This window comes from Marmota marmota, unplaced genomic scaffold (genome assembly GCF_001458135.2).
Source record: "Marmota marmota marmota unplaced genomic scaffold, marMar, whole genome shotgun sequence".
Classification (NCBI taxonomy): Eukaryota; Metazoa; Chordata; class Mammalia; order Rodentia; family Sciuridae; genus Marmota; species Marmota marmota.
The window spans coordinates 13988899-13998119 of NW_026000051.1; the positions used below are offsets into that span (position 1 = coordinate 13988899).

The 9221-nt window shown below is 34.8% G+C and overlaps 1 protein-coding gene across 4 annotated transcripts in view; it reads left to right on the forward strand.

The window, feature by feature from the left end:
• Astn2 (astrotactin 2) overlaps positions 1–9221 on the forward strand; it is a 698452-nt gene that overhangs the window by 646115 nt on the left and 43116 nt on the right. The window lies entirely within an intron of this gene.

The window sequence follows — 9221 nt, forward strand, 5'->3', positions numbered from 1 at the left end:
GCCCACTGCGCACGCGCCGCCGCACGCCCCCTTATCGGGCTCCAATTCGCAGAGCCGCCTGTCCGTCATGGCGCTCCTCCCCGCCCCGAGGCATGCTGGGGCTTGTAGGCCAGAGGGCAGATCGCTCTGGGCCCAGTGGCGCAGTGGGGCTAACATCGTTTTGTTCAGCTTCCTTCCTGTCCCCTTTGGACCGATGAAGAAACTGAGGCCCACGCGCGACAGGAGTCTGTTCACTCAGGGAGACGGAAACCAATCCAGAGCTCCGGGTTTGACTCCGTGTTGGCCCCTTCTGTAAACTGACTTCAGTTGGTAGTTTCCAAGAATGCCTCAGCGCCTCACAGAAAGGCCCTCGGAGCCTCAGCTTTCCCATCTGCGAAATGGCACAAGGGAAGACAAGCCCAGAACTCCAACTCCCTACCTCAAGCTCTCTATTTTTTGCTCGTGACACACCCTTTACTAGAGACATTATTTGAGCAAAAAGCTGCTCCTGGAAAGGAGAGTTTTTCCTACTCAGCTGGGAGACCGACAGCAGAGAGAGAGATGGGGAAACACTGCAGCTTCTCTCCTCGCAGACTGAAGCTACTCCGAAACCCAAACCCGAGTCTGGCTTTGGGGAGTTGGGTGGGTGGTGAAGTCTTACCAGGTAAAGGCTGATCTGGCCTACTGGGTGGCCAGGACCTGCAATCCCTAAAATAGCTTGGAGCCAGTTACCTGCTCCTGAAGGTGACCCTACTGTACAGTTTAATAATGAAGGGGGAGTTTGAAGTAGTATGTGCTGGTTTTGAAGTTCTGCTTTGCTATGTGACAGTGCATAGTGATAAAACTACAGACAATACTTGCTGACTGGTGACAATTAAGTTATTCACCTCCATAGCTCATTTAATCCTGAGAACTACTCTTTGAGAGAAGATTAATGATGCCAAGTTTTTTAATTAACAAGGCCACCAGGTACTATCTGTCAGAACCTAAGAGTTAAACCCAATCCTGAAAACTCAACTTCTTAATCTTGTGTAACCATTCTCCCCATTTCTTTATCTGTAAATGAAGGTGAGATTTGCTATGAGGATGAATTTAGATCGTCAATTAATGGAAGTTTTTTAAAAATTGTAATTGGCTCTTACCCATTCAGGGCTGCTGGATCCATAATCCCTAGCATTTCAGATATTGGGAAAACAGGAAGTTCACTTGACATACTTCATGGCCTCCTTGAATACCTGAGACCAACAGTGCACTTGCAATTCAGGGCCCCATGGAGTTTGAACAGGCAGGGTAAAAATAGATTTGAGTCAAAACTAGATGGAGAAGGGAGCCCCATTGGAGGCTAAAAGGCCTGGAACAGGTTTTGGTCAAAATTGGCCTCTGGTGGATACAGAGAGAACCTCGGGGAACAGGAGGGAGGGGTATTTACTCTTCCTACTTTCCTATGTACCTGCTTCTAACTCTGATCGTTTTTCACAAACCACATACAGGTTGGTCTTTATTCTTTTGCCTGTCATCTTTACCTGTGGGATATGAACTTCCCTTAAGGACATTGCCTGTTTGTAGTCATATCTGTTAGCACAATGCCTAGCATATGAAATTTGTTGAGTAAATAAAGCAGACTCAGAAATGTGACCTTAGGCAAATCAAATTGCCTGACTGGCCTGGAGTTATTCTAAGTGCAAAATGACTCACTGGGATCACTCAATTAAGTGTTGGCCATGTTTTGAGCACCATAATATATCAGGCACTATGTAGATATTCATGTTACAATTAATTCCTTCAGTTCCTTAAGTAGAGAGTAGTAGTTCCATGTTACAAAAGAGGTAACAAAGGCTCAGAAAGAGGTAGAACTAGAGTAAACATCTAGTCCAGTTGGCTATGAACCACCATGCCAAAATTACCCACATTTGTGACATGTGCTATCTCTCTATTTTATTAAGGTTTGTTTATAAGACTCAAAAGAAATGTCAGTGCTCAGAAGTCAAGGAATTTGTGGCAGCCCTTATGACAATGTGATATAATCCTGTCAAGGAAAAGATTCTCATTTGAGCTGTTCTGAGCAGCATCACCAGAGAATAGTGGAATGTGCTCCTGAAAGTCTGAAGATAAAGCTCAAGCATGCCTTTAAAAAAATCATTTCTTTCTGTTACAAAAAAAGTGTTTATTTGACTGTCTTTTTAAAAAAATTTTAAACTACTTACCAATTGAATTAATTGCCATGCTTTACACAAAAATCTCTTTATTTTTCAAAGTAAAATAAGCACTCTGGAACTGTATTCATTTTTATTCTGTGGCTTTGCATACACTGGCACAATATTAGCAGTCCTCTTACACAGAGACATTTTAAAATACTCTTTGTGGAACCCTTTAAATAGTCTTTATTCAGCATTTTAATATAATGGGCTTTCATTTAACATTTAAATCACCTGTATCAGTTTCCTAGGGCTGTGGGAACAAACTACCACAAACTAGGTGGTTTAAAATAAGAAAAATTTATTCTCTCACAGTCCTGGAGGCTAAATGTTTGAAATAAAAGTATAAGCAGGGCCATGCTCTCTGTAGGCTTTATGAGATCTTTGCAATTATATTAAGCAAATTATCTTGTTATGTTATGTGCATATATGAAATTCATAACAACAAATCCCACTATTCTGTGTAATTCTAATGCATCACTGAAAAATATAGGAAGAAAAAAAGAAAAAGATCCTTCCTTATTTCTTCCATATTCTGGTAGCCCCAGGCATTCCTTGAGTTGAAACACTAGTTATATTGGATTAAAGGCCTGCCCCACTCCAGTTGATGTCCTCTTTATTGAATACATTTATGGCAACTTATTCCCAAATAAGGTCAACTTCTAATGTTCTGGGAGTTAGACTTTCAACATACCTTTTTGGAGACACAGTTTTACTGATAACACCACCAAACATTATGTGCTTTTCTCTTTAAAACAGGGATTGATAACTGGCAACATTGTTGAGAAAAATGAGATATTAGATGTAAAACATTTAGCATTTTGTCTACAGTGTTGGAGTGTTTATTTTGCATATATTATTTTTTAAAAATAAATTTACTCATTTAAGTACACCATTGTTTAGAAAGAACAAGGGCTCTGGAATCAGCCCCATTTTTCCCAGAAAGTTATTTTAGGGAATATATAAGAAGATGATCTAACATAAGCCTAGATAACTTGTTGGAATTGACAAAGCTTTGTAACCTTGGGCAACTTACTTAACATCTCAGTACTTCACTTTTCTCCTCTACAAAATAGGGATAATAGTAGTTATTTACAACATAAAATGTAAATATAAGGTGACATTAGATATAAAGTGTTTAAAGTTTTACTGGTAAAGAATAAGTGCTCTGTGAATGTTAGCTGCTATTATTATTATTATTATTCTCAAAATATCTCCTTTTCTTCTGTCATTAGCAACTGAATTTTGAGGGATAGGAGGAATTTTTTGCTTACAGAATATAGGGGAGATAATTGTTAAGGGTTAAAACTCTCACTACTTCCTAACCAAATTTGTCTGAGTCTAGAAGTTTACAATTACTAGAATTTTCATGAAATAACATAAAATTATATATGTCTATCTTTATTACTTGTCTATCACTATATATCAAATGATCCCCTAAAATGTTTCCACTTAAAATAATTACATATTGTCTCAGTTTCATTGAAACAAGAATCCAAGCATGGTTTTACTGGATCCTCTACTTTACCTTGTCTTCCAAGGCTGTGATAAAGTTATTGCAGCGGGCTGAGATCTCACCTGAGGGCTGGAACCGGAAAGAATACAATTCCAGATCCCTCATGTAGTTGGCTAGATTCAGTTCCTTAAAGGTTGTTGGATTGTGGGCCTAGTTCTTTGCAGGCTAGAGTCTGGAGATTTCCCTCAGTACCTTATCACATGAACCTTTCCATGTTTCATCAAATCCAGCAGGAGGGAGTCTGCTAACAAGATGGAAGTCACATTTTTTTTTTTTTGGTAAGCCAGTTACAGAAGCCGCATTCTTTTCGTGTTGCCATATTCTGTTGGTCAGGAGCCAGTTGTTCAAGTACAGGAGGTTCTAACAGGAAGTGAATATCAAGAGGTGGGATTATTGAGGGATTTTAAAGGCTTCTTTTCCTGCCTCTTACCTTCCTTTCATTCCATTAACTTCTGTCTCTCCTTCTGTTATTCTCTATTTTTTATTTGTATCTATCTATCTAGTTAGTTAGTTCTAGTTCTTGCTAAAACTGACTCTAATCTCCATATACCATATTTAATATCTATATGTTTCTCAGTCTAGCCTAAACCTGAATTCAATAGGTGTTTGAATTCAATTTAAATTAAATATATAAAAGAAAATCTGAACAGAGTCAACTTTATCCGTAATTATTATATTGGCTATATTTATATAATATTAACCATTTATGAAGATCTCTCTAATCCATTTACACATATTTATGATACTAGGAATATAACAAGTGCTTTTTAAATAAATATAAATTTTGATATTTTATTTACCTAATGTTGAAAAGTATTTGAAATTTTTTTTCTCTGGCCTTCATAGCTGTCAAACCAGCTATGTGTTTGTCAAGTTGACAAACCCATCTTTGAACAAATAAGACTCCATAAACTTCCTTGTGTAGGGAGTTTTTTTTTTTTTTTTTGATTTATTTCCTTGAGCCAAAATGGTAACAACTGATTCAGAATTTTGAAGCTTTATTTTAATATCATATGCATTTATATTCATTAACCAGACCCAGTTTATAATGGTTTGAACTAGTGTGATTGATTAAAAGGGGAGCAGTGTTGGAACACTGGCTAAGCAGGTGTTTAATGCATCCCTGTAGATTGAAGGTTTGCCTTGAAAGCATACCAAGTGTGGGGTCCACAACCACAATTCAATTCACTGCTAAATGAAAGCTGCTGGATAATTTCCATGTTCCTTATTTCTTTTAAGCCCTGCTTCTCAGCCTTGCTCCTAGGGTCCAGTTCTTTTGGGTCTAGTAGTTTAGTCAAGTTTTCTTTATCTGGTAACTACCACTAACCAGTCCATCAGCTGACATTGTAAGACTGTCCAACTGCAGACAGTGTCAGTTGTGGAATACTCTCACCTCCATTCTACATATTCTTTTTATATCATTGCTTGCCCAATGCTCTATTTTGTTTTTTCCTAAAAATAGGAAAATTTTAATGCTATTTTAAAACTTAAAATCTAACATGTAAGTAATAGTTTATAAGGTGAATCTTATGAAAATTAAAAACTTCTGCTCTGCAAAGGACAATATCAAGATAATGAGAAGACATGCCACAGACTTCGAGAAAATATTTGCAGAAGATACATTTGATAAAGTACTGTCAGTAAAAGCGCACAAGGAACTCTTAAAACTCAACAATAAGAAAATAAACAGCTTGATTAAAAAATGTGTCAGAACCTCAATAAACATCCCCCTGAAGAAAATGCATGGCTGTCACATAAGCATATAAAAAGATGCTCCACATCACATTATCAGAGAAATACCCACTAAAACAAAAGACCTCTGTATGCCTATTAGCAATTTAACACTGATAATACCAAATAGCTGACAAGACAGAGATAAGCAAGGTACCCTTATTTATTGCTGCTGGTGATACCAAATGGAACATCCACTTTGGAAGACATTTTGGTAATTTCTTACAAAGCAAAAACATGCTCTTGCCATGAGATTTAGTAGTTGTACTTTTTGATATCTACCAAAGGAACTGAAAACATATCAACACAAAAGTCTGCACATGGACATTTAAATTGCAACTTTATTCATAATTGTCAAAACTTGGGAGCTATCAAGATATCCTTTGGTAGGCCAATTGATAAATAAACTGTGGAATATTCAGACAGTGTACCATATAGAGTGCTAAAAAGAAATAACTTTCAAGTCATGAAAATACATGAAATAAATATATATATTAAGCAAAAGAAGCTAATCTGCATATGACCTCAACTGTATAACATTCTGAAGTTAAAAATCTTATCAGTGGTTATCAAGGGTTGGGGATAGGAGGAAGGAAGGAATAGGTAGAGCACAGAGGATTTTTAGGGCAGTAAAAATACTGTGTGTGATACTATCATTTGGATAGATGTCACTATACATTTGTCCAAATATATAGTGCTTATAGAATGATAAGTAAACTGTGGATTTTGAGTGATTATGATATGTCAATGCAGGTTCATCAAATAGACCATCCTGGTGAGAGTACCAATAATGAGAGAAGCTATGTGTGTGTAGGAATACGGAGTATATGGAGAATTTCAATTTTGCCATGAGCCCTAAAATGCTCTAAAACATAGTATTTAAAAATACAAGTGAATATGAATTATAAAAAAGAATCAAAACAGTACATTATATGAAATTTGAAATCATCCCACTTATTCTACTAGCCATCAATAATGGCCTTTACCAACTTTGTATAAGCCTTCTGCAAGGTGTCTCAATATTTTCTTTAAATAAATCTTAAGTATACACATTGAGAAAGAAAATGTTATAGTGAATCTCTGTGTGCCCCTTACTCAGTAATGCTTTTTGTCAATATTTTCCTATTTTCACCTCAGCTATTGCTTATCCCCAATTTGCTTTTTGTTGCTGGGATATTTAAAAGCAAATCCAAGATATAGCATTCCTCCTATAAATACCTCAGCATGTACCTTTAACAGATAATTATTTTAAACATAATCTCAATGTTATTATCCTATCTAGAAGTTCATATTCAAATTTTTAAAATTTGAATATAAAAATTTGGCTTTAAAATATCTTTTTTATAGTCAATATGTTTAAATAATGACCAAGATGCCTATATGTTGTACTTGGTCTCCTAATCTGTAATGATTATGTCCTTTAATTTTGCCCGTACTCTTTTTTGTTGAAGACATTGGTTTATTTGTCCTTTAGAATTTTCCAAATTGCAAACTTAACCAATTGTTTCCTCATGGTGTTGTTTAACTTATTCCTTTATCCTAGGGAATCAATTGGAGAATTTTTTGTTCCTAGAAGTTTTTGTTCCTAGAATCCTTTTATGGAATGATAAAATCACTTCTCTGAATAATGTTTTCAAAGGGCATGTAAGAAAATACATAGCAATAACAACAGAAAGAAACTGTATCAATATACTGTCATCAAAATATTAAAAATATAGCAACATATGTGCTCCTTTATGAATGACAAGATGTAGTGGAGAGATATCCATCAGAATTTCTAAGTAGTGTTGAGCATAAATATTTTAAATATTTGTAACAACTGTAAAGTGATACAAATATTTAAAATTCTATCAAAGTCATAGAAAATTTTATTGCTACTATATTCTTTTAGTTGCATTTATAATTTAAAAATGCTAAGTTGCAATTATAGGAAAATGAATTATAGGAAACTGAAAATAAAGATGTATTTTTTCTCAGTACAAGTTCATAAGTTCATTCTATTCATGGATCTAAGAACTACCACCTGAAGCGTATAGCATCAGACCAGGATTTAATGTCTCATTGTACTTTTAGTTGCTATCGGTGTGATCTATCCATTAGAAATTTTCCCATTAGCCTTTCTCCTAATGGTTTTGGATTTATTGATTATAGTTGTCTAGATCTAATATTTTATTAGACATTTTAATAGAGTGATTTTATAATTCTATCATTCTTCCTGTCTTTATTATTTACAATATTTCCAAAAGGAAAAATGCAGTTGCCCAGAAATTCAGTTCATATAATAAAAATATGATTCATAATTGATTCTGTTACACTTTTCAAAATAGTATGCTGATGTCCAAGCAATTGCTAATAGTGACCAATGAGTTTTGTTGACTTTTTAATTTACTTAGTTATTTTGGGTGTTGATTTTTAGTGTGAGTAATGTTATGAATTAATGGCAATTTATTTGATAAATTTCAATTTCTTGCAATCATTATTCTCTTTAGTGTTCATATTGTTTCATGTAAGGCTGATGTAAGCTACTTTAGGTTGGTTTCTGTGCCCTCTTGAAATGACCCCATTGGTCTCGACCCTGCTTTTTGGTACAGCAAACATCCTGGGTTTAGCTTTATACCATTTTGTTCCAGACCTGGATCAGGAATTTTTATTAAAGAATACTTTGTTCCTTTCAGTGGAAACAGAGTCTGAGCATTAGGACTACTTTTCTGTAGTAAGGTCATTTTTTTCTAGGCTTTTTCAGGGACAGAGTTGTGAAATGTTGACTTCCAATTGAAATTTCAGTTCACAGATTTTTTCTTAGCTTCTTTGACTTTATACCTGGATTGTTAGTCTTATGTTGAAAATCCTAAAGACAATAAAATAAAAGCTTGTTTGCAACACCACACAATATACACATAGTGGCTTCAAAATAACAGTGTTCCACATTAATCTAATTGAAGACTTACTTGCAGATCATCTTTTATTTTGAATACTTTTTACAAAGCATATAACACCCAAATACTGCATTAAAATTTCTTTAGGTGCATCATAATTACATGTAATAGTTGGAAATTCACTGTGAGATATTTGTGAGATATTCGTTCCTGAACACATCATAATTTGGAAAAGGGGATGTACGGGGGAGTGAAATTTCCAAATACTACATTTTTCTCTCATTTTCTTTCTTTTTCTTTTTCTTTTGCCTTTTTATCTTTTTCTTTCTCTCTTTCTTTCCTCTGAGATTATACCATACCTGGCCTGAATACTACATTTTAAAGCCACTTGAAACTATTATTTTCTCCATTTATTTCTATAAATATAAATGTAGAGTCAGATCTATTTCTTTCACTTCATATATAATTTGTAGAAATAATTATGTCCTTTTTGATTTTAAAAAATTATGCAAAACTTTGTGTTTACGTAAAACACAAAGCTAAAACTTATAAAATAAGATATACTGAAAAACTCTGGCCTTGGTCTCTTCTTTTGTGCTCCCCTGATAGGTAACCATTTTATTAGTTTGGTTAATCTTTTTATTATTTCTTAGTGAAAAACAATATAGAAGCCCAGGGCCATGGCTCACACCTATAATCCCAGCTACTCAGGGAGCTGAGGCAGGAGAACAATGAATATGAGGGCAGCCTTAGCATATTAGCAGGACTCTAAAATAATTTAATGAGATCCTATCAGAAAATTAAAAAAAAAAATAAAGTTCTGGGGATTGTAGCTCAGTTGTAAAGTGCCCCTGAATTAAATCCTCAGTGTCAAAAAAAAAAAGTAACTGGAAACACATATATGCATGCATATACATATTTATA